We start from the raw sequence: 15,645 nt of genomic DNA on the forward strand, positions 1-15,645 counted from the left end.
ACTCAAGGGGTGGCTGCCCTCTGGGACCTTCCTTCAGGGCAGGAAGGGACCCTGCAGACCTTTGAGGGGGCAACATTGGGCTCTGTGTTCTCATCCCTGCCTCTGTAGGCACTGAAACTCTGACAGTCCAATGTAGTTTTGTCCAGAGAGGGAGCTTTACCCTGAGGCCCCAGACCGGCTCATGTACCTGGCACATCTGGGAAAGCGGGCGTGAGGCTCTGCTCAGCCCAGAGTCCCCCCTGGAAGATGTGCAGGAGGGGGCAGGGGAGGGGGGCTGCAGGGGTCCCAGAACTGCTCTTTACACTCAGAGTCTGCGCCCCTCACCTCCAGGGCCTGCACCTCCATGGGAACCAGTGGGCTCCACTCCTGGATAGAGGGGGCAGAATATCTAGGAAGGGTTCCAGGACTGAGAGTTCAAGAACTTCTGCCCTTCATTGAAAGAGAAGCTTCAGACAAGGAAAGGGGAGACCAAGAATCCTGAGAGCTGAGTCCCTGACCCCTGCTTTCCTTATGCTGCTGCCCCGTACCCGTCCTTCTACAGTGAAGGGATCAGAAGTGCAGGCTGGGCAGGTTCTGGGAAGGAAGGTCTAATGAAGTAGAGCACTGGGTCATGCTGGCAAAAATGCAGAAATATCTCTGCGGCTGAGTTGCTAGATTCCTGGCTTCAATTTCATTTCTAGGGGAAAGGGAGAAGCTGTCTGGCCATCAGTGAGCAGTGTCTCCCTCTGTTCTCTGTGAGTTTTTCAACCAAAAGATATGTTTAGATTTGCCAGGAGGAAAGAAATCCACTTAACATTTTGTGGGTGTGAATGAACTGTGGGTCAGTTTTAGAAGCACTAAATCTAATCTTAAATTAGATCTTTTATGATTGCAGTTTTATTCCCAGTTCATGACTGGGTAGATGAGGCAACAAATACAGATTTATAATTCTAACAAATGCCATCTGCTTCTATTAGAAAATTCAGACTTTGAACTTATATTGCTCTAGTATTTGTATTTTTCTGCATCTGTTTTTAAAACTTTTCATTATGTATTGGCATATAGCTGAATAGCAATGTGGTAAGCCTTTTCTGGTGATTTAGTGGTTAAGAATACCCCCGCCAGTTAGGGGACATGGGTTCGATCTCGGGTCTGGGAAGATCCCACAGGCCATAGTGCAAGTGAGCCCATGTGCCACAGCTGCTGAGCCAATGAGCTGGAGCCCGTGTCTGCAAGAGAAGCCACCCCAATGAGAAGCCCGCACACTGCAAGGAAGAGGAGCCCCACTTTCTGGGCTAGAGAAAGCCCTTGGTCAGCAATGAAGACCCAATGCAGCCGAAAACAAAAAATAAGTAATCATAGAAATATTGTGATAGTTTCAGGTGAGCAGCAAAGGGACTCAGCCCCGCAGACACGTGTGTCCATTCTCCTCAAACCTCCCTCCCATCCGTGCGGCCACATGACACTGGGCAGACTTCCATGTGCTGTACGGTAGGTTCCCTGCCTGTACATTTATAAAGAATAAAATATTTCCCTAAGACATCAAGGAGTAAGATGAACTCTCAAAACCCATCCCTTTTCGTATATAAGAACACAACTACTTCTGTGATACTAACAGTGCATGAGAGCCAAAAATGAATATTTTTCATTTTCAGCCAAGAATATCTAGAAAAGTTTAATGAGATGATGGTTTACACTCATTTTCAAATATATAAATAAACCAAAATATTAAAAGTAATGTCATTCTGCTACATAAAAATTCCCAAAAAATTTAGTAACCTATGGACTAAAATGCTTATACAAAACACCTGTTTAATACAATCACATAACATATTGCAAAAAACCAAGTCTATGGTAAAAACATGATTCCCTACAATCTTCAGCATGAGGAATGGGTTGGGGCAGAAACCAGAAGAAATTTAGATCTGGCCTGGAAAATTAGTGCCATTGAGTCAAAGGATGATGGTTTTAAGGAAAAGCTAACTCAAATGTAGCAGTTTTAAATTTTAATTTATAATTTTTGAAATCAGTAAGAAAAATCTCACTGATAACTCAAAGAATAAATATATAGAGAGAAATGCTGCTGCCCACATGCCCATCCTTGCTTCCAAGATAAGGAAGGGCCAGCCCCTCACCTCAGAGAGAAGGGACAGAGACAATTGTCTTAAAGGCAAGTCTCCTACTTCCAGTCAATCAGATCTTCCCTCCCCAGCTCACTGCCTGAGACCTGAGAGACAAGGTCACAGAGAAGGGGGGGTCACAGACCCCTGCAGCCCCTCACACGTCTGGCCCGCAGAGGGTGAGGAGAGCAAACCTTCCCAGTTTAGGGAGCTCAGTCTAGTCCAGGGGGCCCCACAGCCCAGTCAGCTCAGGGTTTATTCCAGGAGGCGTCATTGCATTGACTTTCTCTCGAGGTGAATGTGGGGTAGATGGAGAGGCCAGAAATTAGAGCACAAGATGCCTTCTTTCCAACAGGTCCCACTTTGTATGAAGAGGGAGAGAAAGAAGGAAGACAATGAAGAGGCAATAGAGAGAAGGGCCCATGGATTTTTGCTGGAAAGTTCTTTGTCCCTTCAGGTTGTGAAGCAAAACTCAGTTGGAATCCTAGTCAGAGGAGTCCCCTGAGGACAATGAGCTGGAGCTGCTGTCCTCCAGCTCAGAATCTCCATCTTCATCCTCGGTGCTGGGGGCTGAGGAGCTGCTGTCTGCCTCCTCTTCCTTGTTTTCCTCTGATCTCCCTGAGGCAGGAGAGTGTTCTCCAATCGTGTCTGATGTTTCTGACTCTTCAGACTGAAGCCCCAGGTCCTCTCTAAGTCTTCCTTTCAGGTTCCCTGATGATGGGGACTGCAGACCCATCCTTCTAATCTTGGGGTTTGGGGCCCCCGTCATGCTCGTGTTCTTGCGCTTAGCACAAGTCGCCTCTCTGTAAGCAGCATATTCTTCAGGAGACAGAGTCCTGAGCCAGAGATCAAGGTCCACCTTTTACTGTGTCTGCAGTCCCTCCGCCTGCATCTTATAAAGCTCCTTCTGGTCCTGGGGGACCCACTGCCAGCATCTACTGACTCCACCATGCGCTCCCGCGAGGGTACCACTTTCAACTCCCTGCTCGACCAGAGATCCTGGTGGAACTTGTGATAGCCATTCATCGGGGGCTTCTTGGGCTCTCCATGGAATTTCCACTTTATGGGTAAATTGTTTTCTGGGGGAGGCTTCACTTTTTGCACATGTTCCTGAAACTTCTTTGGCACTTTGCTTCGACTTCCTTTGGGGACATCAGGTTTCTTGGAGTTCTGGACTAGTTCAGGGTGCTGTTCTCTGAACAGAACCATTTTCTCCTGAAACTCCTGCTTTCTCTTTCTGGAAATCTTGACTGTATTTCAGCTTGAGCTGTTTGGGCAGCTTCCTGTATTCCTTAGACAGAACCTTGGTCAGCTCCTGGTTGCTCATCTTGGGGTGTTTTTGGAGGTACTGAGGTCTCATCTCTTTAAAAAAGCGAAGGTAAACTGTCAGGGGCCTTTTGGGTAAATCAGGATGTTTCTTGTGGTTTCTGCTTTTGGAAGGATTGTTAACATTTTCCTTAGCTTCCTGGATTAATTCTTTCAAAGTGCGGAACTTTGTCAAGTTACAAGAAATCTCTAACCATTTGAGTTTGCATTTTTCCCCAGAAAAATCTTTAAAAGCTACTTTTTCCCAGTCCATCATTGACTGGGTCGTTTTGAATGTGTGCCTGTCATTGGATGGAATGCTTTTCTCCATATATTCCAGTAACTGCACAATGTCTTCTTTGGACCAGTCATCTTGGCTTTTAGGCAGCACCATTTCTAGGTCTTTGGGACAATTATATGGTCCTGGAAGTTCAGCCATCTCAGCAGAATTTCCAGCATCTGCACTCTCAAGATTCAGCAGGTGAGTGTGATGATTCTGTGAAGAAAGAAAAAGAAAGTTACTCTCCTGTGTGACACATGAGAGAAGAACATATCACTTGGGATATGTCTCTTCTATCATTTTATTTACCCTTAAGAATGTAAATGAAAACTGGCTTAGTCTGAATTGGGATTCATGTTGAACATTATGAAGTTTCCTTTGCAGAGTTAAGTATCTTCAGACCCCATTCACTCTGCCTTCCAAACAATTTCACCAGAGAGTGTTTTACATATAAAGGAGCAAACTAAAAGACTGGCTACTCACTCAAGGGACAAAGAATACGAGAAAATGAAGGGAGTTAATAAAATTAAGTGCCTGAAAAGCAAAGGACTTTAAAACAGCAATGCCAAACCACAGCACATGGATAAGAATGGTCAAAATCCCAAAGACGGCCATCACCACATACTGAGAGGATGGGGAGAATCAGGAATTAATTGATGAATTTCTGATTCATTGATGAATTACTGATTGAAGAATTCATTGATGAATCAGGATTCATCATCAATTGATTCACTTATGATGGGAATTCAAAATAGTACAGGCCTTCTGAAAGACAGGAAAAGGGAATGGCAACCCACTCCAATATTCTTGCCTGGAGAATTTCATGGACAGAGGAGCCTGGTGAGTTACAGTCCATGGGGTCACAAAGGGTTGGACATGACTGAATGACTAACACTTTCTGAAAGACAACATGGTGGTTTGTTACAAAACTAAATATCCTCCTACCATGGAATTCCATAATCATCTTCTTCTACATTTGCTAAAATCAGGTGAATCCATTTAGAAAAAGTGCAGATGGATACTTCTAGTAGCTTTGCTCATGGTAGATGAATGGATAAAGAAACTCTGGTACATCCAGGCCATGGAATAGTATTCACTGCTAAAAAGAAATGAGTGAGAAAGCTAGCAAGAGACATGGAGTATAGTTGAATGCATATCACTAAGTGAAAGAAGTTAACCTGAAAAGGATACATATTTCATGAGTCCAACAATAAGACATTCCAGAAAAAGAAAAATATAGAGTGAAATAATCCTTGGTTTCCAGCAGTTAAGGTTAGAGGACTGATGAACAGGTGATCACAAAAGATTTTTAGGGCATATAGCACTTTCATATATTATACTGGGGGGTACCTGTCACTATACATCAGTGTAAAACTAGTAGAATAAACAAAACCAAGAATGAACGCTAATGTAAAATCAGGAACTTTGGGTGACGATGAAGTATCAATTGTAATAAATACACCACTCTGATACATTATGTGATAATGGGGAAACTGTGTGTGTGTGTGCCTTTGTTTTGAGGAGGCAGGATATATATGGGAACTCTCTGTATTCTACTGAGATTTAATGTGAATATAATCTCTTAAATAGTAACACTCCCTGGATTCCAGAGAATAGCTACATTCTTCTTCCTTTTTATTAATTTCTTTTGATTGGAGGATGATTGCATTAGAGATTGTATTGGTTTCTGCCATACAACAATGTGAATCAGCTATGGGTATAGAAAGAAGTGTCCAGGTGGCCATGGACTGAATGTGGAACTGAGATAATAATTGATATGATTCATCGAACAACAGAAGTGCCATCGAAGATGAAGACAAGTGTAAACATGTTTATGTAAGAGTCAAAGACTCGAAGGGCTAAATATTTCTTTTCAGATAACATCAATAGACATTGTATTAAGGCCTATTAAATAAAATTTATTTTATTGGGCTCCAAAATCACTATGGATTGTAGCAGCAGCCACCAAATTAAAAGAAGCTTGCTCCTCAGGAGAAAAGCTATGACAAATCTAGACAGCATACTAAGAAAGCAGAGACATCATTTTACTGACAAAACTCCATATAGTCAAAGCCATGGTTTTTCCAGTGGTCATATATGGATGTGAGAATTGGACCCTAAAGAAGGCTGAGTGTTGAAAAATTGATGCTTTCAAACTGTGGTGCTGGAGAAGACTCTTGAGAGTTATTTGGACTGCAAGGAGATCCAACCAGTCAATCCTAAAGGAAATCAGTCCTGAATATTCATTGGAAGGACTGATGCTGAAGCTGAAACTCTGATACTTCGGCCACCTGATGTGAAGAACTGACTCATTGGAAAAGACCCTGATGCTGGGAAAGACTGAGGGTGGGAGGAGAAGTTGTCGATGGAGGATGAAATGGTTGGATGGCATCACTGATGTGAAGAACATGAATTTGAGTAGGTTCTGGGAGTTGATGATCCTCAGGGAAGCCTGGTGTGCTGCAGTCCATGGGGTCGCAGAGAGTCAGACATGACTGAGGGACTGAACTGAACTGATACTCCCAAAGATTTTTCACATTTGGAAATATGTAGATTCCAAGTTAAAATGCAAAAGAGTGCTGGCCCTTCCCTGGTGGTCCAGTGGCTAAGACTCTGTGCTCCCAGTGCAGGGCATCGGGGTTCCATCCCCCTCAGGGAACTAGATCCCACAGGCCACAGCAAAGTGCTCACATGCCAGGACTAGTAGTTCATGGATGGTGACCAAGTGTTTGCATGCCTCAACCAAGTATCCCACACATCTCTAGCTAAGAACCAGAACATACAAGTAAATAAATGAAATTTAAAAATAAATACTTAAAAATAATAGTGCTATCTAATATAGTGGGCATAAAAATAAACGGCTGAAATTAATCAAGATTTCCATTTCTATATCAGACTGAGTGAAGAATTTTCTCTGCTTTTTCGTATTTGGTGTCACCAATGTTATGTATTGAGAGTCATCACCAGTATCTAGGTTATCACTGGACATTTCAAAGAATGAGCCCCACCATTTCCTGAAGAAATATTACACTTCACATTCTACAACAGTTTCTCAATCAAGTTTTAGGCATCATGCCAAATGTAAAAACTATTTGTATAGGATTTCCCATCCCCAAATTCACATTTTAGTTTTACACCATGGAAACCATAAGTTAGAAGAATCATTCATTTTCATTTACAAATTTCAAACATTGGAAGATATTATAATTCTCTAGCTCCAGAGTGAACTGAAAGCAATTACAAATTTTTTTATTAGCTGGGAGTACTTCACCTGCTTCAGAAATTCTGAAGGCTGCTGAGTGTCGAATTTTATATATATATAGAAAGAAGCAAGAATTCCACTACTTAGAACTCTTTACTCACCATAAGATTGCAGAATTGGTCTCATCAATTCCGGTAGGAGAATCCACCCAATCAGGTCCAAAATTCTATGCTCTCTGGATGGGTCAGCACCTGCTACTTTCAGAGTTTACCAGGGTTCAGACAACTCAAAACATCTCTGAACAGGAAAAAAAGAAAACAGAAATATCACTTTTGAGATGCTTGACTATCAGGATTCTTGAAGTCCCTCCTAGGTTACTACAGTTCTCTCGGATAAACCCAATCAACTCTGAATAGATTCATGCCATTTCTCATCTCGATTAACTTCCACTGCCTAAGTCCTCCAGGGATGGTTTATTCTCACCATTGATTTTTATAATAATTATCCATTCTGTTCTCATATTGAGGGTCTCACATTCTACTCCAATTCCCTGGATATTTTAGTATACTTTAATAAGGTAGTTTAATATGCATCTTTCCATGTTGTGATAATCCCTGACCTTTTTTTTCACATGATCTAGCAGGTCAGGAAGCAACAGCTAAAACTGGACATGGAACAACAGACTGGTTCCAAATAGGAAAAGAGGTATGTCAAGGCTGTATACTGTCACCCTGCTTATTTAACTTATATGCAGAGTACATCATGAGAAATGCTGGGCTGGAAGAAGCACAAGCTGGAATCAAGATTGCTGGGAGAAATATCAATAACCTCAGATATGCAGATGACACCACCCTTGTGGCAGAAAGTGAAGAGGAACTAATAAGCCTCTTATGAAAGTGAAAGTGGAGAGTGAAAAAGTTGGCTTAAAGCTCAACTTTCAGAAAACGAAGATCATGGCATCTGGTCCCATCACTTCATGGGAAATAGATGGGGAAACAGTGGAAACAGCATCAGGCTTTATTTTTTGAGCTCTAAAATCACTGCAGATGGTGACTGCAGCCATGAAATTAAAAGACGCTTACTCCTTGGAAGGAAAGTTATGACCAACCTAGATAGCATATTCAAAAGCAGAGATGTTACTGTGCCAACAAAGGTCCATCTAGTCAAGGCTATGGTTTTTCCAGTGGTCATGTATGGATATGAGAGTTGGACTATGAAGAAAGCTGAGCACAGAAGAATTGATACTTTTGAATTGTGGTGTTGGAGAAGACTCTTGAGAGTCCCTTGGACTGCAAGGACATCCAACCAGTCCATTCTAAAGGAGATCAGTCCTGGGTGTTCATTGGAAGGACTGATACTAAAGCTGAAACTCCAGTACTTTGGCCACCTCATGCGAAGAGTTGACTCATTGGAAAAGACCCTGATGCTGGGAGGAATTGGGGGCAGGAGGAGAAGGGGATGACAGAGGATGAGATGGCTGGATGGTATCACCGAGTCGATGGACATGAGTTTGAGTAGACTCCGGGTTTTGATGATAGCCAGGGAGGCCTGGCATGCTGTGATTCATGGGGTCGCAAAGAGTTGGACAGGACTGAGTGACTGAACTGAACTGAACTGAACTGAGGATCTACTAACAGGTCAAGTTTAGAATGGACTTTTTAACCCCTTCAGTTCTAATCCATTTCTATCACCATATAGCATACATGAAAATATGAATAATTATTGAGGATAATTTTGGAACTAGAGAAACAGAGCCTCCAAATTCTGTCATCCTTGGCTAATTTAATTCTGATTATATGGTGATTAAATATGAGCAATTCATTTTTAAAAATCCATGGGCATTGTTGAAAGCAATTGGATTAAACCTGAGGTGGTCTAAAGTATGTCTAGCATGATATGATTACTTATTAGATCAAATAGTGCTTGATAATATCAGACTTCATGATTTTTTGAAACTGGCTTCATCTATTTTCAAATTTAATTATAATTGTACATTCCATCTAGTGATTAAGTGACAAACAATAGAATATGATTGGAAAAAATGAAATAAATATTTACTTTACAAAACAATTAAAAGATATGGCTTAATTTTCGATATATATATTTTTACTTATTGGTATACACAGGCAAAACTGAAATCATATACAAAAATATATGTGGGAAATGCTAATATTCTTGGAAATGTTCATGGCAGTAAACTGCTGGGGTCCAGCCCCGGCTGATCCAGGGTATTCGAAGCGCGGACAGCTTCGGCGAGGATCAGGATACAATAGCTTCAATTAGATATTAATTAGAGATGTAAAGAGTAATAGGATGCGGATAGCTCAGTAGGAAAATTCAGTGGAGAAAAGAGGCTGAGTAGCTTGGTTTATGCGGGAGACCAATAAAACTTCAAGACAAGAAGTTTGCACCACTTACGGAGGCCGCAGGCATCCTTCCGTTCTCCCGAAGGAGAGGAGACACTGAGGCCTCCCCGGTCGGGTCTTAGAAGCCCAGGCAAAATTAGTAAGCTTGGTGGGTTCTGCGCTCTAGATGGAGACTCAGCCAGAGTGAGAGAGCGAGCGACATGGGGAGACCAGTATTTCGAGAAACTGATCCCAATTCTTTATTTTCCATGGTCTACTTTTATACACTGAGATGTTATGCAAAAGTCATGCAGGGTCAGCAGTCCTGACTTTTATCAAAGTCAGGTGCTTCATACAAATGTATACAGAGGTCTTAGGGGTGTTACATCATCTTCTGGCCAGGGGGGCCTGCTGACAATTTATGACCCTCTCCTTGTGACAGCGGTCAGTCAACCAGGACACTTATCTTTCCAGGGGTGATTATTCTTAAAACAGACGCCACCCAAATAAAGTTACATTCCTATAGGGTGAGGGTGTAGTGGGTTTTAGTTAAGGAAAGAATTTGCTTAGCCTAAGGTCTAACGTGATTAATATCAAAGGTTCAGAGGTCTATAGTTCTAATTAGTTTTAATATGCTATTATAAAAATTAATTAAGGGAATCCATAAATGTTGCATTTTTATGCTTATAATATCAAATTCAGACTAAGTTTTAGAAGATTCAGTATTATTGAAAATAAATAACTTACAATATATTAAGTAGAAAGCAAGTAAATTAATAATTAAATTATTATTATGAAGTATTAAACACTATTCAACTATTAATTTGGCAAATCTTTGAGAGATAATATCCAGTTTTATTGACAGTAAAAATGTTTACCTTCACATACTTTGATATGTTTGTGTGAGATTAACAGAGGATGTTTTCATTATATGCATTAAAATTCTTAAAAAATATGTTTGCTTCTCACCCAGTAATGGTAGTCCTAGAAAAATATTCTAAGGAATTCATTGGCCAAACTTGGCAAATCTGAAACCTTACCATAACAGTTTCTCTCCCTACTGCATATAACTACCTACAAAGCAAAGCAAGAAAAAAAATAAATAAATAAGTGAGATTTTTACTTTCCCCAGCAAAACATTAGACCTCAGATTTGAGGGCAATAATCTTTCATTATGCTGGATGAGGTAGTGAGATCAATGTCCCCCTTATGCCCTCCCAAATCATATTCAAATCCCAACAGCCAGTACCTCTAAATATGACCTATTTTAGAAATAAAGTCTTTGCTGATGTAATCACCTGGAGGATGTCAGGATGAGGCCATTCAGGGTAGAGAGTGGATCCAAATTCTGCTGACTGGAGTCCTGATAAAAGAAAAAAGAGGGGTGTTTTGATGCAGCAAGGAACATCATATGGAGAGGCAGAATTTAAAGTAATCTGTCATAATTTAAGAATTCCAGGAGCTACCAGACACTGGAAGAGACAGACAAATCCCTTTAGAGCCTTTGGAGGAATTATGGCCCTGCCAACACCTTGATTTCCAGCCTCCAGGACTGTCAGAGAATACACCAGTTTTAAGCCATCCCATGTGGGTTCATGTGCTGTGGGAGCCCTAGGAAACTGATAAACATGGTGACCTCCATGGACAGTGGCTAGCCCTTCATTTTCACCACCCTCTCTTCTGTGCCTTCAAATACAGCACTTAGCACCTAAACATGAGGCAACAGGGCTGTGAGACTCTGGTCTCTAACAATAATATAAACATGTGCCTGTGTGTGCGTGTTGGTCGCTCATTTGTGTCCGACTCTGCAGCCCATGGATTGTAGCCCTCCAGGCTTTTCTGTGCATGGGATTCTCCAGGCAAGAATACTGGAGTGGGTTGTCATTTACTTCTCCAGGGGATTGTCCGGATCCAGGGATCAAACCCAGGTCTCCTGCATTGCAGCCAGATGCTTTACTGTCTGAACTACTAGGTAAGCCCAACTGCCAATTCAATCATTTAGTGCTATCCTAACAGACTGGTTCCAAATAGGAAAAGGAGTTTGTCAAGGCTGTATATTGTCACCCTGTTTATTTAACTTATATGCAGTGTATATCATGAGAAACACTGGACTGGAAGAAACACAAACTGGAATCAAGATTGCCAGGAGAAATATCAATAACCTCAGATATGCAGATGACACCACCCTTATGGCAGAAAGTGAAGAGGAACTCAAAAGCCTCTTGATGAAAGTGAAAGTGGAGAGTGAAAAAGTTGGCTTAAAGCTCAACATTCAGAAAACGAAGATCATGGCATCCGGTCCCACCACTTCATGGGAAATAGATAGGGAAACAGTGGAAACAGTGTCAGACTTTATTTTTCTGGGCTCCAAAATCACTGCAGATGGTGACTGCAGCCATGAAATTAAAAGAGGCTTACTCCTTGGAAGGAAAGTTATGACCAACCTAGATAGCATATTCAAAAGCAGAGACATTACTTTGCCAACAAGGGTTTGTCTAGTCAAGGCTATGGCTTTTCCTGTGGTCATGTATGGATGTGAGAGTTGGACTGTGAAGAAAGCTGAGCGCCGAAGAATTGATGCTTTTGAACTGTGGTGTTGGAGAAGACTCTTGAGAGTCCCTTGGACTGCAAGGAGATCCAACCAGTCCATCCTAAAGGAGATCAGTCCTGCGTGTTCATTGGAAGGACTGATGCTAAAGCTGAAACTCCAGTACTTTGGCCACCTCATGAGAAGAGTTGACTCATTGGAAAAGACTCTGATGCTGGGAGGGATTGGGGGCAGAAGGAGAAGGGGACGACAGAGGATGAGATGGCTGGATGGCATCAGTGACTCGATGGACGTGAGTCTCAGTGAACTCCGGGAGTTGGTGATGGACAGGGAGGCTTGGTCTGCTGTGATTCATGGGGTTGCAAAGAGTCGGACACTATTGAGCGACTGATCTGATCTGATCTGAACTTCTTTCATGCACTGATACCTGTACTATGAAGTTTTTAACCTAGTAAATAAAATATTGGCCTTCTCAGGTGGTGCTAGTGACAAGAAAGAACCCATCTGCCAATGCAGGTGACGTCAGGGACTCAAGTTCCAGTCCTGGGTCAGGAAGATCCCCTGCAGGAGGACATGGCAACCTACTCCAGTGTTCTTGCCTGGAGAATCCCATGGAGAGAGGAGCCTGTGTTCATGGGGTCATAAAGAGTCAGAGAGGAATGAAGCAAATCAGCATGCAGGCATGCACATAGAAAAAATATTAATCAATATATCTAAAATTATAAGATCTTGACTCTAGCAAGGATGTACATGTTACTCCTATGAGGAAAATATAGACACTACATCACTGAACTCTACCTCTTCTCCCTTCTCACCATGACTCTACGGAAATTATGGGTACTACATATACAGCTACTTTTCCCTATGTTTTTTTTCATTTGATACTAAGGGGAAATAAACTTCTGCCTATCCCCTTCTGAAATACAGAAGAGGCTTTGGTGTAAATTTATATTTCCATCATTTCATCAGCAGAATTCTATTACATATACTATAAATGGATTATAGAAACCACAAGGGAGAATCATTCATCTTTAACTTTTTTCTTGTAGAAGCAAATATTTAAAAGGCATCATTTTTTTGAGATTCATATCACAAAATACTATTGGTTCAATCAACTATTATTTGCAGTAGTTAAGCTGTTTCTTATTTCCTTCCACACACACACTCCGCAGAGTCATACACATACACACTCATGTATGCCAATAAAATACTGTTGAGAAAATTTTTTCATTCAAAGACTCATCCAAATACTTCTGCTTTCCTGGGTGCTAATATTAAGAAAGTGAGATTTCTCAAAACAAAGAAAAGTCTGGGTGTTTCACCAATGGGATAATTTTTGTGGTGTGTCTCTCTTACTCTTCCTAGCTAATGATTTCTTTCTTTCTGTCAGTACCTTTAATTCTTGGGAGAAAATATTGGCTGCATGTCAGTATGTTACAAATTAAAGACCCATTGTTAATATTCTTAATATTTAATTTGTAAGGACTGGCCTTAGTGCACAGGAGACACTGGAAGTCAGAACTGTGGCTTCTCAGGAGGATTCTCCAGGCTCTGCTGATCCTTTGCTGTCTGTTTCACTTATGCCACAGCTCTTCCACAGGACAGGACATAGTGCAGACATGAAATTGTTCCTTCAGTTACCCAGGTATTAAAGGGAGTCACTGCTGTTTAAGAAATACAAATAATTGTCTCAGAATGGTCTGGGTGGAGGATGTTCCAAGTCCAGTGATCTCCCTGACATATCTGCTAAATCTGTGGGACTCATCTTTTCTTGGACAAGAAAAGTCTCCCAACTCCACAGAATCAACTCAGGTTCTGGAACATATTCTAGACCTTGGTTAGTTGCAACTATTTTGAGCTTACCTAAATTCAGATAAAAAAGAAATCTCTTTCTTTAATTTCAGTAATTTAAAAGAACGAAAGTGTCTTTCAAGCACATAAAATTAAAAGTATTGGCTATTACAATTTTCCTCTTCTCCCTTTACAGCTTTTCCAGAGGCTTGGTTCTCACCCTGAGATGGTCCTTGGCTCTCTCCCAAAGTACACTCTGCTCTTTCCACAACACAGATTCCCAGTCTTTTAAGACCTAAGGATACCTACAAATATATAAGGTAATGAAATAAGAATGCATAAATTACTTAATATTACCAATCAATAAGAGAAAAAATTAAATTTTGTGCCCATGATTACCATTAAAGATTCATTATTAACTGAACATAGCACAAATTCATCATACTTGGATCGGAACTTACCTCAGTACTGTTACAGACATGCTCTCTCTTGTTCAGTAACTCTCTTAAATTCAGTCCAGGGCTTAGGTGCCCACCTCCTGGTGGCAAAAACTTTCAAAAGTCTCCACAGTCCAGTCAATTCCAAATTCAACAGCTCTGGGCTCTGGAGAAGATAAGCTTGGCTCCTTGCTGGATGCTTGATATGCTCTCCAAAGGTCATGCCCACTTCCTTCAAGTGATAGGGTTCTCAACCCTGGGGAAAGCATGATTCAATTTTTCAAGAGTTGTAAATGCATTCAGAGGACAACAGGAGAATGCAAACGTTTTGAAACCTACTTAATACAATCATCATAATCCAATCTCAGGTAAAAAGTCAGAGGTTGACTGCACATTCCTAGTTCTTGAAGTTCTGTTTGAAAAATAATTGAACTCCTCAATTATGAATTCATATCTCCATTTATAAAATTTTATTGTAGCCCCAATTCGTGTGACCCATGACCACCCAATATTTGTGGTAACCTGTCTGAATTTGCCTGAATTACTTTCTTGATATTTTATCAGAAAGAGTTCTTCACATTCCATTTTTCACCTGGAGCAATCAAGCTCCCCAATCATACCACTTAATACTCTTGCCTTCTGCTGTTTCATGGATGTTCTCAACCTCTTAAGAACTAAAATTCTCTTAAATTTCATACTTTTCATTCAGTTTTCCATGAAAGTCTTCCCTCTGAGGATTTGATATTTGCTTTTTTTGTTGTTCTGTTTTGATTTTGATTATACACTATTGCTTTCACTCTGTCTATAACTGCACACACTGCTCACACAACAGCTGTTGGTGGTTATTCTCTTAGGCTCTGGCCTTTAGTCATTCCCTGAACGTCATCTCATACTTTATCATTCTATTATTCAATATTTAAGCACATTTGACATATTGATACTAGGTTGTGAAATTAATGATTATGGCATAGTTGTATACTACAGGGTAGACTAAAAGAATCATAGACAATCGATTAAACAACTATGATATTGTCTGTGAAGTTTGGGCAACTATCTCTTAAGAGATTCTTTATTTTGACTGTGCTTACATTATATTCCTCAAAACATTTTCCAGTTTATCAAAGAGGGCCATAATGCTCTACTCAAGGAAAGATACTAGACTGGGAAATTTATATTCTTATTTATTTTTAATTTTAAAAAAATTTTAAAAAATTTAATTATTTAATTATTATATATTATATAAATTATATTTATTATATAGTATATATTTATATATAATATAATTTATTAATATTTATAATAATATTGTATATAATATATTATATATCATATTTTAATTATTATATATTATATAATATATTTTATTATATATTGATTTATATATTTATATATTTATAATATAATAAATATATATTATATATTTATAATAATATATATTTATATAATATATAACTTATATAATAAATTATATATAATATATAATTTATATAATATATAATACATTATATAATATAATATATAATTTATATAATATATAATACATTATATAATATAATATATAATTTATATAATATTATATATAATATGTATTTTATTATATATTTATTTATAAATACATATTTATTTATATCTTTACTA

General features: G+C 39.8%; 1 protein-coding gene and 1 pseudogene across 2 annotated transcripts in view; one reads left to right on the forward strand and one right to left on the reverse strand.

Moving 5' to 3' along the window:
- The window catches only part of LOC129652703 (upstream-binding factor 1-like protein 1), a 99,589-nt gene that overhangs the window by 63,732 nt on the left and 20,212 nt on the right, over positions 1 to 15,645 (forward strand). The window lies entirely within an intron of this gene.
- Positions 1,645 to 14,267, reverse strand: LOC129652704 (upstream-binding factor 1-like protein 1; annotated as a pseudogene).

The sequence above is a fragment of the Bubalus kerabau genome, chromosome 5 (assembly GCF_029407905.1).
Source record: "Bubalus kerabau isolate K-KA32 ecotype Philippines breed swamp buffalo chromosome 5, PCC_UOA_SB_1v2, whole genome shotgun sequence".
Classification (NCBI taxonomy): Eukaryota; Metazoa; Chordata; class Mammalia; order Artiodactyla; family Bovidae; genus Bubalus; species Bubalus kerabau.